Genomic DNA, 16666 nt, shown 5'->3' with positions numbered 1-16666 from the left:
CCTCTGGACATAATAAGGATGACAACTCTTACCTTATGTTCAAGAGCAAGCATCGAGCGACAAAGGAATTAGGAAATGCACACTTGTCCCTAAGGACAAGTGGGAGACTGAAGGAAATAATGCCCTTGGTCCAAGTATGCATTTTATGTTAAGTATAATAAATGCGGTTCAGTATTAATTAACAAGTTAATAATTCAGTGAGATCAAGTGAGCTGAATGCCTAGCTGAGGCCGCTTCAGTTCAAGTGGAATTAATGATATTAATCCACAACTTACTCTTGACTGAACCCGTAGGGTCACACAAATAGTACGTAAACGGATCAAGTATTTAATGGCATTAAATACTCTATCTATGGATATTCGGAATCGACGGATCTTGGTTTCAGTGGGAGCTGAGATCGTCACAAGCAAGAAATGAATACTCCGGAAACGATGATATTGCCGGAAACAGAAATATGGATCGTATCAGAAATATAAATATTATCCAAGTCATAGATGTTGCCGGAAACGGAAACATGGTATGTATCGGAAAATATTATCGGAAATGGAAATATTGCCGAAATCGGAAATATTGCCGGAAACGGAAATATTGTCAGAATCGGAAATATTATCGGAATCGGAAAATAATTCCGGAAACGGAAATATTAAATATTTGTTCGAAACGGAAATTAATTCCGGAATCGGAAATATTTAATATTGTTCGTATCGGAAATGAATTCCGGAATCGGGAATTTAATCGGAAGCGTATCGTACGAATTAGCATCGGACGAGGCCCGCTAGACGAAGGCCCAGCACGAAGCCAGGCCATCGCCCAGCGAGCCGCACGCACCAACGCACACCTCGACCAGGCCCAGCGCAAGGCCAGGCCCAGCCAAGGGCGCGCGCACGCGAGAGCACAGCAGCGTGGGCTGTGCGCCTGTCGTGGGCCGCAAGGCTTGCGCGGGTGCACGGCTTGTGCAATGCTTGTGCGGGAAATCCTAATCTTATTAGGATTTGTGCAAAGATTAAAATCCTAATCCTATTAGATTTGTTTTGTTATTTAGAGTCCTAATAAAGTTCTAACTAGCAAATCCACATCCTAGTAGGATTACAATTCCTTTTCCATACTCCTATAAATAGGTGCCTAGGGTCACAATTTATGGGCACGATTGAAGTATTCAAAGGGTAAGTTTTTGAAATAAAAATCAGCCATACACTTGCAAACACTAGCCGAAATTCCTAAGCACCTTAAGGGCGATTCTAGTTGGTCTAACTTGAGGCAGATTCGGACGTACTGTGGACTATCTACGGAGGGACGACATTTGGAGTCCTAAAGACTTGTTCTTGTTCGGTTCTGGCGCAGCTAGGGAAGGCACGCTACAACATGTATGCATCCATTCTATGCTAAATGATTATGTGTAAATAATATGCTTTCCTGGCTTTATGGATTTTCCGCATGATTTATGTATTGTCATATGTATCATAACCTAACACCACCACCACTCCAAAATCAACCTTAAGAACCGCCTAGATGCGTTACGGCGCACCACCTCCCTAAAAACGCACACGGACCGGTACAAGGGGCAGTCCTCCATTACCCTCCGCGTCCGCTCATCTAGCCCGTCCAAGCGCTGCATGGACACGGACCCAACATAACGATAGCAAGCAGGATCTAACCCAGCTCTACCGGCCTGGAACCGAGACACCACGTGATGGCCCAGATCATAATGCAGATCGACCCTATCAAACTCAATAAGGCCCAACCAAGTCGGCTCCTCCTAAGGGTCAGACTCCTCTCCTCTCGTAGCCGCCAATGGAGGACTCGAAGAACTACCCCTAGTCCTCTGAGAAGCCCGAGTAGCTCGACGAGTAGGCTCACGCCTCATCGAGCGAGAAGGAACTACACGTGGATGTACCACGTAGTCTGAAGCATCCCCTTCCTCAGAAGAGGACGTAGGATCACCTGAGATGCTAAATTTTGCAAAGAACACGAAAACTGTAAGGCATCATACCTTAAGCCCGACAATGCAAACAAGTAACATTCCAAAATTCTGAGCATCTCAAACCAGTGGTATCAAACAATTTTGTTCCCTAAGTATGAACATGTTTCTAAGTTCAAAATTAGTAATAAATTCATACATGCGAAATTGACCACAACCAACTCCGAATAACAAATTCATGCATTTTTTTTATCATTCGTAGACCATGTAAACCGCAAGCAACACACCAAGAACACCTACATTGTGCCCCAACATCAATCCGTAGGCACACTTGGGGGCTAATTTTGAAAATGCTCAAAATTACCCAAAATCAACACACTTGCAAATATTAACATGCCTATGCACTTAACATCATATATAAGCAAGAAATTCCAAGAAATTGGGGCAAAATAAAGAAACCCCAGTTCAATTTGAGCATGAAATTCCATACGAATATTTACTCAAAATCAAGCCAAACCTCGAGTTAAATCCAAAATTACTAACATATATTTGATCTAGGATGACTTAGGAACAATTTTGGTGAAGCAAGCAAGCAAATCCGAGTAGAAATCAGTGAAGGAAGTTGAGAGAAACTCGCGAAAATGGCGAAGCTGTCGCACTGTTGCTCGTATAAAAAGAAAGCATGCGCTGGAATTCTCCAGCACATAAATGTGAGCGCTGGAAATTCCAGCCCAACACATGCACGCGCTAGATTTTTCTGGCGCAACATTATTCTCACTCAGAAAACTGTCGGGCCACTTCGCCCTTTTGCACGCCAAATAACCGTTAATTCCACCCCATTTTCCTTCCTGCTGAAAAAGTAACGGTATTTCAAAAAACAATTCTTTTATTATTTTCAAACAATAATAATTCACTTTGTTAAGCCCACCAACAGGCAGCACATTTCGGGAAGTAACCCTGCCCCCCTTTGGGTAACGGTCCTCCAAAACTTCATAAATTACCTAAAATTTTCAAAACTCCAAGAAATTCCTAGTTAAGGATTACCATATTCCTCATTCCCAGTTAAGGATTACTAGATTCCCCATTCCTAGTTAAGCATTACTAGATTCCTCATTCCCAATTAGAGGTTACCAGATTCCTCATTCCCAGTTAGGGTTACTAGATCCTCGTTCCCAGTAAGAAGTTACCAAATCCTCGTTCCCAGTTAGAGGTTACCAGGTTCCTCATTCCCAGTCAGGGGTTACTAGATCCTAGTTCCCAGTTAGAGGTCACCAGATCCTCGTTCTCAATTAAGAGGTTACCAGATCCTCGTGCCCGGTTATAGCTTACCAGATCCTCGTTCCCAGTTTGAGGTTTTACCCGCTCCTCGTTCCCAGTGGAAGTCACCCGTTCCTCGTCCCAGTTTGTAGTCTATCCCTTTGTCATCAGTAAAAGGTCTTTATTATGTATTTTATCTTTTGAAATTTTGTATCCTGTCATAAAAAATCAAGTTAAGTATCTGTTTTCGAAAAACTCCATCTACCATCTGAACATCTTCAATGACTCTGTGAGAAGTCTGTTCAGGTCAATAGGCTCCCAATGACTCGTGAGGGAACTATTGAAATTCCTAGTGATGACCCTTAAGTCAAATGTTATCACTCGGGGGCTCGTGAGACCCTCGCCTCAATTTATTTTTAATCAGACTAAATTCTAGACGCACTCCGTCTACCAATACTTTGATTATCGTCTTGCCCAGGCTCAATCAAAGTGGGGGCTAATTGTAGACGCCTACATTTGTCCCTAGGCCCGAAGCGGTGTGTTCGATGATGAAACCAAAAAATGCTTGACTAAGCATTTGTAAGCATGCGACGAAAAACTTGTGACTGACTGACAATCCCGAAAACCATATTTCCATTTTTAGTAACTGCTATTTATAGTGATTTTTATGCTTAACCGATGCCCAGAAAGGTAACCTATAAGATAATTTTTCAAGTGATTGCATTGCATTACAATTAATCCTTGGAGAAATGATAGAAGTTGCATTTCAACTGATATCCTTAAAAGAGATAAAACCGTGAGTGAGATATTAGATTCGGATAAAATCGGATAATACTGGAAAAGTGTAAGTAAAACACCAGCGCTAGAAAATTCTAGCACTAGGCGCACATGCATCACAATTATTCCAGCGTACCAAAGTCAGCGCCACTATATTCTGGCGCTACAGTTTGGTTCTCACCCAATCAAAGCAAAGATAAAGTTTTGAACAGCTGTCAATGACTCAGCACGAATCATATCTGGCGCTTCCTTTGCTAGCGTTGGAATATTATAGCGCACCTGATCAGAACGCTAGAATATTCTGGCGTTGCTGGTTGCATTTCAGTGAACTTCTATATCTTCCAATATCTATCCTATTCCGGCATGTTACACTATAAATAGACCCTCTGGATTCCGGAAAATAACACACAATCCCCGCATAATACCCTAATCTTGAGTATTGACCGAAGCTTCCCTCTGTCCTATACCCGCGATCGTCTATCGTATTAACACACTGTTAAGCAGACCTACCCCGCACGACTTCTCGATCTAGTCTAAATACTGTCGAAGTTCTGAGCAAATCTCTAGTCTAAACACACAAAACTCTAGAAGAAACCCACCCCATAATTAGCCAGTTACCAGAAAGTTCAAACACTAAAAGGAAAGCTAGAAAAGTCAAATGGTTAGTGTTCCTGAGATACGCAGCATAGCCTACGCTATAATATAACCTGAAATCTACCTTTTACTGCTTTCAAAACCATATAAATCTGTTCACTTAATCTGTTTTATTAATCACGCCTAAACAAGATAATCTCTGGACAAACCGGTTTATTGCTAAGTACCTTGAAATAATCTAAATCACTCCTTGACGTTGTTTAGTTAATCATCTGTGCATTAAAACCAACTCATATTAAAAATGTAGCCTAACGCATGTCCCTTTAGTTGTCGCATTGAACTAGTAAGGACGACCGCGTGGGCTAATGCTAGGCACTCCCAGTATTAGTAAACGTCCCCCGAACTCTCAATCTCTACTCTGTTGGATGTATGTTGAGCGATCTCTATAATAGGGATCACAAGGGAACCTATGGCCATTGTGACTCAAATATGTTTGCACTCCATGCATATCACGATAACCGGTGACTCCTTAAGACTAGTAAACAGAGGCTAACGCCCACAGCTAGTTCCTATTTACTTAATATGATTTCCACATCCAGAGGGGAAAGTCGTGCGGTCCATATTCTTAAACGCCCGTCGTGTTTTTCGACCCCCTCACAACACCGACGTACAAAGAATGGTCTGGATTGCAGAACATCTTGACCATTCTACGTCCCATCCGAAAACTTTGACTTGCGATTTCCTAGTCGAAAGCTCGGTCAAAGTGGGCGCTTTTGTAGACACCTAATTTGTGTCTCCCCATAGGGCCGATGAAAAAACCATTAGCTTAGCTTCAAGGCTAGTGCAACTCCGAGTGGAAGCCCTAGTTGCTAAGATACAATGAACTTATTCCGAGTCCAATTATCCAAAATTTAATTCCCAAGTCCGTTTCGATCTCAGAACTTGGTACAAAATGCAATTCAAAAATACAAAATTCAAAATCCAAACACAATCTCTCAAAATGGATGCCACGATCATTCTCCGAGGCATGTTTCCCCTCAAAATAACATTGAGTAATCCAAAATAGGGCGCCGACCCACAGAACCGAGCATCCCGGGCGCTGAACCGCAAAAACCGAACAAAATCAGTGCAAATCAGCAATCCCAAAAATGGTGCAAAAATGTCGCTTTCGCATACGAAAATCAAGAAGATTCCTTCGTTGGTCCCCAATCCAAATACACACAAGAAAGGACGGTTGTCCTTTAGGGCCATCAACGCGCAGAGAGGTCAACCGTCAGCGTCCTTTCTGACAGTAGGCATGGCGCTTAGCGCCGAAGGGGCATTGCGCTAGGCGCTAGGCGCTGGCCACGCTGGTAGTTTCCGACCTCTTTTCCTATATAAACACCCATTTTTACACAAACGAGGAGAGAGAAAATGAGAAAAAAGACATAACGTCGTAAAGAAAAAATTATTCTCTCAATATACAACTCTCCTAAAAATACAAATTTCCTAAAATCTTGAAGTACTAAAAATCAAAGCAATTGGAGAAACATCTTGGAAGCACCATCATAGAAAAACTAGGTAATTTGAAGCCCAAAATCTCTATATTTCCATGCTTTAATCTTCTAATTGCAATTAATCCTATGATGTTTAGTGAGTACATAACTTACTTAAACTAATTTGTACAAAAGGAGTTATCTTTAAGGGGTTTCATACTTGAATCCCCCTTAAATGATCTTTTATACTCCATTTCAAGTTCAAAGTTCTAATAGTTAAGGTTTATTTTCCAAAATAATGATTAGTAAATGAGGTTTTCATTCTTAAAATACTCTTTACAACAATCATCATACAAGTTTTACAAAAACCCTAGCTTTATTAATGTTCAAGGATGTTTCAAGAATTGCAATTCCTTCTTCAAACTAGAACACATTGACATCAAAGTTTCATGTTCAATATTCAATTTCAATACTCAAAGTTCAATGATGTTTAAATTATAGAAAACTCTCTTTAAATTAGAACTAGTTCAAGTCTTCGAGCATATTAAAGGTGATATATTTTAGCATAAAAGTTCTAATCTTTAAGAATCTGGTCTCCTAATTTCAATACTCAAGTTGAATATTTAAGTCCAATATTCAAGTTCAATTTAATATTCAAGTTCAAAATTGATAATACTTTTTAATGAGCAACCTCATTTTAAAGTTAGATTCTTTCAAAGTTTATTCCATGGGAAACCAAGTCATACTTGATCAAGTGTTTCTCGTTTGGATTTCCAACATCGCACCTTCAATTTCTAGTATTACAATTTCAATTATTTAATGATTTCACATGCTTATTTAATTGCTTGCTTCAATATTAGACGCTTCAATTTTGAACCTTTATTATTCATTGAATTTGGTTACACCTAGTCCACTCTAGGTGGTTTATAACTTTACTTATTGCACCAGTTATTTCTAATGTGATGCTTTGCTTTATTTTTTATTGCTTTCATCACCTAACATGCTAAATCAACAATATACAAAGTTCCAATCACGCTGAACAAATATAATTCTTGGACAACCCGACTAGATTCCTTTAATCTCTATTATATAAAGGAACGGCTGAGGGCTTAATGGTAATAACACTTTTCGTGTCCCCAGCCAAAAATACCAAAACACCCTCCTTTAGTTGTATCGTGCTGAGCATCATTTAGCCCTAAACTACCCTAACCCTTCTCCCCTCCCCGTTTTCTCTCTCCTTCCTCCAGTTTTCTCCTTCGTCCCTCTTTGATCTTCTTCCTCTAATCCTCTTCCACCAAATTTGAGCCGCTAAATTCCTAACAATTTCTAATTGTCTCAAACCATATTCTTTTGATTCTTCTACAAAGACACAACCCGATTGTTCAACTTTGGAATCGAAAGGAATCTCAACATTTGGTTCAAAAGGCTGAATTGGGGCTGTTATTTGATCATCCAGGGGAACATTGTACGGTTTTGAAAGGGTTTTAAGGAACTTTCTGCGCGAGAAAGGTTTTGAAAGGATTGTCAATTCGTTTTTTATTATTTTTATTTTTATTTTCAATTTCTCAGATTTTGTTATTTAATGTTCTTTCAAATTCAAGATTTTGTTGAAGATCTAGAAATTAGCGGATTTACAAGTATTTTCTTCAATTTTCAGTTGGATTCGAGTTCAATTGGAGTGTTTATCCGGTCCGCCGACCTAGCCCAGACTTCATCGCAAGAACGTACCCTATATTTCTCGCTTTCAAAGAGGTAAGCTCCCTCCCTCTCTTAATTTCTTCGGGTTTGGCGACAGCGGTAATTGTTAAAAAAATTGGAACTTTGTCTTTTTTTCCAGTGGGATTGTTCTTGAAATTGTTAGAATTATTTGAATTAGCAATGTGAAATTGGTAGGACTTTAATATTTAAAGAAATTCGATTTTTCTTTTCTGGGAAGTAGCAATTGCATCAAGTTTCTTGCCTTTTGTAGCTGAAAAGGCATTTGAATATGATTGTTCAGGATTGAAATTAGTATGATGTGTTTTGATTTTAAGGAAAAGAATTAAATACTATCAAGCTGCTGATTCCTTCTGCCATTAGAATTTAGGAGTGGGAATTTAATTCTTGAAGTTTGATGCTGAAAAGGCATTTGAATATGATTGTTCAGGACTGAAATTAGTATGATGTGTTTTGATTTTAAGGAAAAGAATTAAAATCTATCAAGTTGTTGATTCCTTCTGCCATTAGAATTTAGGAGTGGGAATTTAATGGTGAAAAGTGTCTCATTTGTTTGTAGGTTGAGATGATGGTGATTATGATGATATGAAATCGAAAATGGTTCAGCAGAAAGTCGAAGATAGACAGCAGCGCCGGGTCAGATTTGTATTAACTTCTTTAAAAGCCACAAAGTTGGGTTATAAATAATCGATTTATTGGAATTTATTAGCTGATTGATTTGTTGGGTTCCTCTACTTTTCCTTCCATTTTTGTAATTGATCTCAGTTTGGCGCAGTGGTTGACATGGCGATTGCGGTGAGGAATCGTCGAAAAAGTTGGCACAACTCATTCGAACTCGGTCTGGCGCGCACAGAGCTCTCAAGGGGATTAGATTTATCAGCAAAACTCAAATGGTATGACATCTTACATAATTTCAGTTTAAAATCTAGCATAGGTATGGATTTTGAATTTGAAAAATAAAATATTTGGGGAATTTTTTATTTTTTTCTGTTTTGATAAGAATTAGGATTTTTAATTAGGTGTTGATAATTTATTTTCGTTTTGTGATTATTTTCAGGCACGTAATTCTTCCAGCTGTTGTTGTTAAACTTCTCTGAAGGACCTGATTGGTCTATGAATATCGAGATCTGTGATATGTTGAATCATGATCCTGGGTAACTCAATTTTGATTTTGCTGTAGTTACTATTTGATTGTTTTATGTTGTTAATTAGATTATTTTGAATGTTTAGAGCTAGGTTAATATTGATTTTAGTTAATATATTCAGTTCTCTCTCCTCCCTTTAAAGGTCAATCAAAATTCTCTAATCTCTATCTTGGGAAATCCCCAATTCGATAATTAGGTATTTAAGATACTCAAAATTTATGTTATTTTGAGTATTGCAGAGGTGTATTTAAAATATATCTAACCTGAGTTATACTCAAAATTTCTGTTATTTTGAGTATTATAGAGGTGTATTTAAGATATACCTCTGTAAAATTATTTTGAGCATTGCAGAGGTGTATTTAAGATACTCTAAATTTCAAAATAGGTATTTGGAATAATTAGTTTGAGATTATTGTCACGAGTTTATGTTTGAAGCAATCAATCATGAACTGAAATCGGGAAATGCTGTTACTTAATTTGCTGATTTTAGAAGTGATGACAATGTATAGAAAATATAGGAGGATTACTTTCTTGAAGTTGTAAATGATAGTCATGTGTGGATGAATGTTAAACCAAAATTACAAGGATGTAGTATGTGATATATTGATTATTGGATTGTTGTTTGTGACTCAAGCTATCAGTAGTGTACTCAATTCTAGGGAAATTTTAGAACATTACAGTGTCTGTATGCAAAGAGTGGACAGTGAAACGTGCAGGGAGTTAGCAAAGAATTGGTGATAGAGATGCTTTTAGAATTGACAAGTGACGGGAAGCCACCAAATTTCCTGTTGTGTATAGGTGATGATCTTGACCTTACATTAACATAATTAATGTTGAGGTATGTGGTTCTAAGCTGTATGTTTTTAGCAATCTTTTTCATCTAGGTGCAGGAGATACTCTAGAGTCCAAAAGTGAAAGTGAGCAAAGAGTGGGCTCGGTTAATCCCTTCAATTGACTATTATTCTGGAGTATCCTTTTGTCTGAAGTTTGGTACCATTAATTCTGTTCACGCTCATTATAAATTCTCACATGTTTTAATCTGAATTCATTCTAATTTGTGATTAATTGTATTGATACTCTGTTGAATATTGTATATTATGCTAAACGTTATGACCATCCCTGGCTTTCTTGCAGCATATATGTGTTGGATTTAGTCATTGGCGTTTATTTTGTTTTTGTTAGTTAGGGGTTAGCATTTGTTAGGTTGTTAGATCTGTTAAATTTGGATTTTGGGCTGTTGTAGTTTTAATTGAATTTGATATCTTTTATGTGGGACTTTTTGTTGTTAATTGTGGTGATATCTTGATTTTGAATAGTTGGGTGTAAAATGGAATCTGCATTTCGAAGCTAGGGGTTGATTTTTGTACTAATTGGTATATTTGGGGTATTATTGCTCTGGTTATGCAGGGTTTAAGCTTTTGTTGTTTTTTTCAGAAAAAATAAGCTACATTGCAGTGGTATGCTGGTCGGGATGCTCTGCAAATCTCAAACCTCCGGAACTAGACCCTTCCGTATTTGATTATGATGACGTGAAATCGAAAATGGTTCAGCCGAAAGCCAAAGATAGACAGCAGCAGCGCAAGATTGGAAGAAAATGCTAGGGATGGATGATTTATGCAATTGAAGAAAACATATCATATGCGAGAATAAACTCTTGGAAGCAGAGAAAATTTATATACCAATATTGTCATAGGAAATTTTTTGAACTTTATATACATTTTTTCTTGCTTATTAGTTGTGGTGATTAATTGTTATAACATAATTTTAATTTTTTTTATTATCTAAGATTTATATATATACTCCCGCACGCATCGCGTGCATATAAGACTAGTTTTACTTAAAGCAAAGTGATCACGTACAAATTTGTAAACTTTATGTTTTAAAATGCATGCCAAACCTACCTAAACATAGGGTTATGATTAGAATTTCATGTACGAAAACGATCCTTGTCTTGAATAAATTTAACTTGCTAAATCTTTCTAAATAAGTGTCTAGTTCCCTTACTCGAATCTCTATTCATTTTCAAGTCCTATGACTTATCTCGAGTCATGGTCTTTCCAACCCGGACCCTGAAATTTGTTTGGTGGCGACTCCATCGAAATTCAACGTTATAACCCGTAGGGGCATTTTTACACATTTTGCATGATTGAATTTCGATTTTTCAAAGTTCAAACCGATTAATGTCATTAGTGCGAACCTAGTGTTTGGCTCCCCTTGAAGTTGGATTGTTAAAAATCAAGCCAAACCTAATGATCGTGCTTCTTGATAAATCGGCCAAGTTTGAGTTTTTGGTGGTTCCTAAACGGGATCCATCAAGTGTTCAAAACTTACATTAAAAGATCTAAATATACAAAGTACAAATTACGAGACTAAAAATAGCCCCCTACAAGCATCCAAAATTCTCTCGAGTCTGAACGCTTAATTTCTTTCTTTTTTATCTAGAAAAGGCTCTTTCTAGTGAGCTTGATCTAATTCTAGACCGTGAAGTGCAATATTAAGCCATAAGAGCGAGATCGAATTGGATTTTATAAGGGGACCAGAACACCAGATTTTCCCACTTCTCTACAATTCTCGGAAGGAAGAAAGTAATATCCTTTTCTCTAGAATAATGCGGGTCAAGAGTTGTACTCGAAGGAGGAGATTGAATCACATATCCTTTATTTCTTCTCTAATATCTTTACTACTGACAATTGTGAAATCTAGGAATCCTTTACCTCCCAAAACTTGATCCTCTGTGCTCAAATTCCTTCTCTTAGTGAGGTAAAGTCTGCAGTCTTCTCTATTGGGCTGGACAAAACGCTCTAGTCTAGATGGTTTCCATGGCTTTTGTTTAAAAAAATTATGGGATACGGACGAAGATTTGGTTGATTTAATCCAAAGTATTTTTCTACAAAAGTGTCCCCCTAAACTAAACAAAACCTCCTCTGTTTTAATCCCTAAAGTGGAAAATCTAGTTAAAAGCACAAGTTTTAGACTGTCAGTTTGTTGAACTCGTCATAGAAGGTGGTCACAAAAATTCTTGTTCAAACAATCAGACCCCATCTTCATTCCATTATCTCCCCTAACCAAAACAATTTTATTCCGGGTTGAGGGTGTGAGACTAAGCTAATAGTCGCCTCCAAAATTCTTCACTCCATGAAAAAAAGAAAGGGAAAAGGGGTTCTTTTCCATAAAACTCGATCTGGAAAAACCCTTTGATAGGCTTGAATGGCCATTCATCCTTCCTGCATCCAGTCTTTCAATTTTGATGTGAACACGATTGAACTAGTTATGAGTTGTTTCACCCCCGGGACTTCTTCCATCATTGTTAATGGAAACCACACCCTATCTTTCACTCTTGCAAGGGGAATCCGCTAAGAAGATACCTTGTTTCCATATCATTTTATTCTTTGCGTGTAGTTCCTTTCTAGTAAGATTCACTTGTGTTGCCGGGAGAAAATGTGGACCCCTTTTCAGGTGAGAGGGGGCAAAACAAAAATTTCCCACATTTTATTCGTGGATGACGTCATGTTTTTCAGGGAGGCCAATAGTCATACTCTTAATACGGTTGAGAACTGCCAAAAATAATTCTTTGGTATGTCGGCCCAATTAGAAGAAAAGTGCAATGTTGTTTTCGAAGAATACTAGGCTGGAAATTATTGACGGTTTTGAGCAACAATTACAAATAAAAATTTCCTCTTTCCTGGGTTCATATGTGGGTTTTCCCCTTCAACACTGTAAACCTTCTAAGGACAAACTCTCATTCCTTCCTTATCGATAAGTTGAGCTCCAAATTAACTAGCCTCTTGGAAGACTAATACCTTACCTAAAGAGGGTCGATCCCTATTAATATAATCCTTTCTCCTAGTCATCCCAAGATATTATATGCGAATCCTTCATTACCCTGCCGCCATTACCTCTATGCTTTATTCCATTTGTTCAAAAAAAAATTACGATGGAGTGCTAGTGTTAGAAAGTCGTGGATCTCGTGGAAGAATATTTGTCGCCTGATATGTTCATATTTTATAGTGTTTTAACCCCCGTTCCTTAGTACTTTTTGATCTCAAATGAGCTCTTCGGAGGGATTTTTAGTACTAATGTGCTCCTTTTAGTGTGGTTGTAATTTCAGGTTCATCATTGTAGAAATTAACATATTTTTGTGCATTTCCTACTCATTTGAATCAATACAAGAGATTATGTACTTTCGAGAGCACAAACGTTGAGTTGGAAGAGTTAACAAGCGAAGCGAATAGTGAAAGAAGTAGAAAAGCGACTCTCGTCCACTCTTTTGATCATAAATCAAGTTCTACAACTCCAAATGCAGTGATTTTAATTGGGTTGGATTCTAAATTTCAAGATCTTTCAAATGAGTGGTCATTTTTTTAATTCTGATAAATAACGAAGGAGTTGTGATGTTTTAAAGATAGAGACTTTGTGCAGTTTTGCACCGAAAACCGGCCAGGTTCTGAAAATCGGCAGGTTTTGAGAAAAGGAGAATTTTAATTTTAGGCGCAAAACCGGCAGGTTTTCACAAACCTGGATGCCAGGTTTTCGCTACCTGTAGGTTTTCTATGCTGGGAAGGACCGAAAACCGGCCGGTTTTCACAAACCGGGGTCTTTCGGCCCCAACCCGTATTCCTTTGTTCGTTTCTCTCCGTAGGTTTAAGGGGGAGGCTATATATATATATTAAATTAGCTTTTAGTAGTAGACTCTTCTGGGAATTCTGTATTATTTTCCTAGTATTAGAACTTCAACTTTATTATTTTCACAAAAACTTTGTCAATAACTTAACTTTTATTTAATTAAAGCTTCAATCTTTCAACTAATTCTTCGTTCTTCGTTTAGGCATTATTTTGTTTCTTATTCTATTATTCAATTTCAATAATGCTTTCATTGAATATGTTTATTTGGTTTAATCTAAATATGTGTGAGTAGTTGATTTTCTAGGGTTTTGGGAATCCATGAATGAATATGAAGGGATGATAATTGTTGTTGATTGTTGGTTTAGCTGTTAATTCCTATTGATTACCCCTATTTACTTTGCAATTAGATTTGCGCAGGTTTGATTGTATTAGTTTAGCAATATCAATTTAAGACTCGAGAGATGCAATTTGATATTTAGGCTTGTTTCAATAGGTAGAATTGGGATAAATACGTAGCGAGAGCCCGTTAATTCTAAGTCTATGATTAGTATCGATTCGAGAGAGCATGCTAGTCTAATTAACTGTTTCATTGATTATTATTGATTGTTTATCATCCTGGATTGTTTTTCATTGGTGAACCTATACCCTAGACCTTTTATTATCTGATTTATATCGTTGCAGTTTATTATTCAAACCAAATCAATCTCTTGTATGCAATAGTCTAGACTAGTTGATTAATAGTAGAAAGAACGCTTTTTCCCTGTGGATACAATCCCTACTTCCCTTGCTATCTTGTTAGTGGATTTAGGTTATTTTTGATTAGGTGATACGACTTTAGCCTGTCAAATTTTGGCACCGTTGCCGGGGAAACGATTTAATTTTCTGCTATTAATTTTGTGGTCTAGATGATTTTCTAGAGTCTCGGAGAACTTAAAGTTCTCTGAGACCATGTATATAATTTCTTTTCTTTAGTTTTTCTTTGAAAAAAAATGGATTATTATTCTTTTCCTCAATTTGTAAATGAGCCTTTTTGGGTGTATTTCGATAGACTAAATGATTTTATTGGTTACCACAATCTTAATCTTTGGGATTGTTTTGGTTTTGCTTATGGTGGTTTGAATGAGTATACAAGGAATGTGATAGAAAGTAGATTTAATGGTGATTTTCGAGCCTTGTCTTTGGATGATATGTGGGATTACTATATGTGGTTTGCAAGGGATTCGTATGAGCGGGAAATGACCATTCATGTTCCATGTCCTAATCCAAATTATGAGCATAATCTACATGTCTCTACCCCCTCTTTCTTGAATGCTTGTTATAATGAGGTGCATTCTAATGTTTATGATAATCATGCCTATTCTAATGAATTATCTAACCCTTGCATGGATATCAATGTTTTGCCTCATGATTCCACTGTGTTGTTGTGAACCCTTGCCCAATCCTGCTCAACCCGAATCAGAAAGCAGAGATTGATTCTTAGAGGAATTAAGAAGATTAAACTCTGAAATTGAGATTCAGTGTACTAGCGAGAGGCTACTAATGATATTATTAAAGTTAGTAAGGCTGCTCTTGAGATATTTAGAAAAGTTCAAGAAATTATTGAAAATAATGATTCGAGTTGTGTTGGGGATGAGGGTCAATTGAGTGAACCCATAGGTAACCAAGAGAGTGAGGAACCTATAGCGTAGGTTAGGGATAAGCTGGAAAATGATGTTGTGACTGTTGGATCAATGGATGAAGGATTTGTTGAATTTGAAAAGACATATGTTATAGACCAAGTCCATGAGGAAGTTGAAGTTGATAAAACCCTTGTTGTTGTGTCAACCCCTACCCCTCATACTCCAAGTCTAAGAAGGGTGATTCTTAGCTCCTTTTACACCGTCTCACTCCCCTTCTCTTTACCCATAAAACCTTTTCTTGAAGACCTTCCTCCTCCCCTCGAAAATCAAAAGCCCAATTACCCAATAGATTATGTTCCTCTTTGTGAATCTTTTGCAGGTACTTGCAGTACTTACAAAGAAGAAGTGGATGCTTTGCAGAGAGCTCTATATGGTGAAGAGCATGTCCACCATGAATGCCAAAACACAGAGAGAGAAATTTCATTGATCATTGAGGTTGAAGAATCAATATTCCGCAAAAACAACTTCCATAAGGAGAGTATGCCTACTTTCTCTTTTTCTTCTTTTTCCTATTCTTCTTTTATTATTGTTTTTTCTTTTTGTTCTTTTTCCTTTAGGCATCCCACTCCTTACTGGCATAGAGTTCGTTGGGATTTTATGCAAATGGTGTTGTTGATTATCGTGCATGTATTTTTGCACGAAAGATGTGCGAGTGCGCATGATAACCTTCTGCGCTCGTTGGTTGGTTATTTACTAACCAATCTCTTTGCGGGAGGCACATAATAGTTGGAGCCGGAGAGGTTCAACAAAGATTGACACCCTCGATCTCCACTCCTTCAAGCACTGAGGACATTGTTGAGTTCGGCTTGGGGGAGGTATGTGTTATTGCTTTCTAGTGTAGTTTATCGCTTTTCAAAAAAAAATATACCAAAAATACGTTCCGTTGAATACAAAAACCATGCTTCCCTGTGCCCCTTGATTGGAAACTGTTTTTATTCTTGGTTTTTGATGACGAGCATTGTTGATTTGTTAACCATGATTTGAGATTCGGCTATTTTGATTCCTTAACATGAGTCAACCTTGACAAACTGTTTGTGGATGTGGTGCTTGGTTAATTAGTTGATATGGTTAGGAATGTGTGTTAGCTTCCTGGTATGTCATTGATTTTGTGTATTGGTTTGCAACTGTTAGTAATGTTTTATGGCTCACATTTATGCACATTGAGTAGGACGAAGGCATTTCTTCTTTTAGGTAGCTTTCAGACGATCTTAGATACATTTGTTCCCTTCTCTCTACCCATGTTGTTGCCTGTACCCTTTTATTCGGTGACTAACCACATTACAAGCCCATTAAGCCCCATTGGTTACTAGTCCCAAACTTGGCTTGGGGGAGCTATTAGTGAGTGAGGTGAGGGAGTTGTAGTGTGCTTCATTTAAGCACAATTTGGGTATTGGAAAAAGAAAGGGGTTCTTCTTATTTTTATGTGGTGATCGGAAAAAATATATGATGAGAAAAAGATAAGAAGAATTGAGAATGTGAAGG

The 16666-nt window shown here is 37.6% G+C and overlaps 1 long non-coding RNA gene across 3 annotated transcripts; it reads left to right on the top strand.

Moving 5' to 3' along the window:
• The first annotated feature begins 7236 nt into the window (after positions 1 to 7236).
• Positions 7237 to 10712, top strand: LOC110789114 (uncharacterized). Of its 3 annotated transcripts, none has more exons than XR_008919608.1 (5): positions 7237 to 7530; positions 7679 to 7773; positions 8297 to 8630; positions 8795 to 8891; positions 10317 to 10712. It is a non-coding gene; the product is annotated as an uncharacterized lncRNA (long non-coding RNA). The 3 variants fall into 3 exon arrangements; XR_008919610.1 differs by having other exon boundaries at positions 8795 to 9680; XR_008919609.1 differs by having other exon boundaries at positions 8795 to 9680; positions 9767 to 10712.
• The last annotated feature ends 5954 nt before the right edge of the window (positions 10713 to 16666 follow it).

This window comes from Spinacia oleracea, chromosome 4, assembly GCF_020520425.1.
Source record: "Spinacia oleracea cultivar Varoflay chromosome 4, BTI_SOV_V1, whole genome shotgun sequence".
Classification (NCBI taxonomy): domain Eukaryota; kingdom Viridiplantae; phylum Streptophyta; class Magnoliopsida; order Caryophyllales; family Amaranthaceae; genus Spinacia; species Spinacia oleracea.
This window is presented reverse-complemented; position numbering and strand designations above follow the sequence as displayed.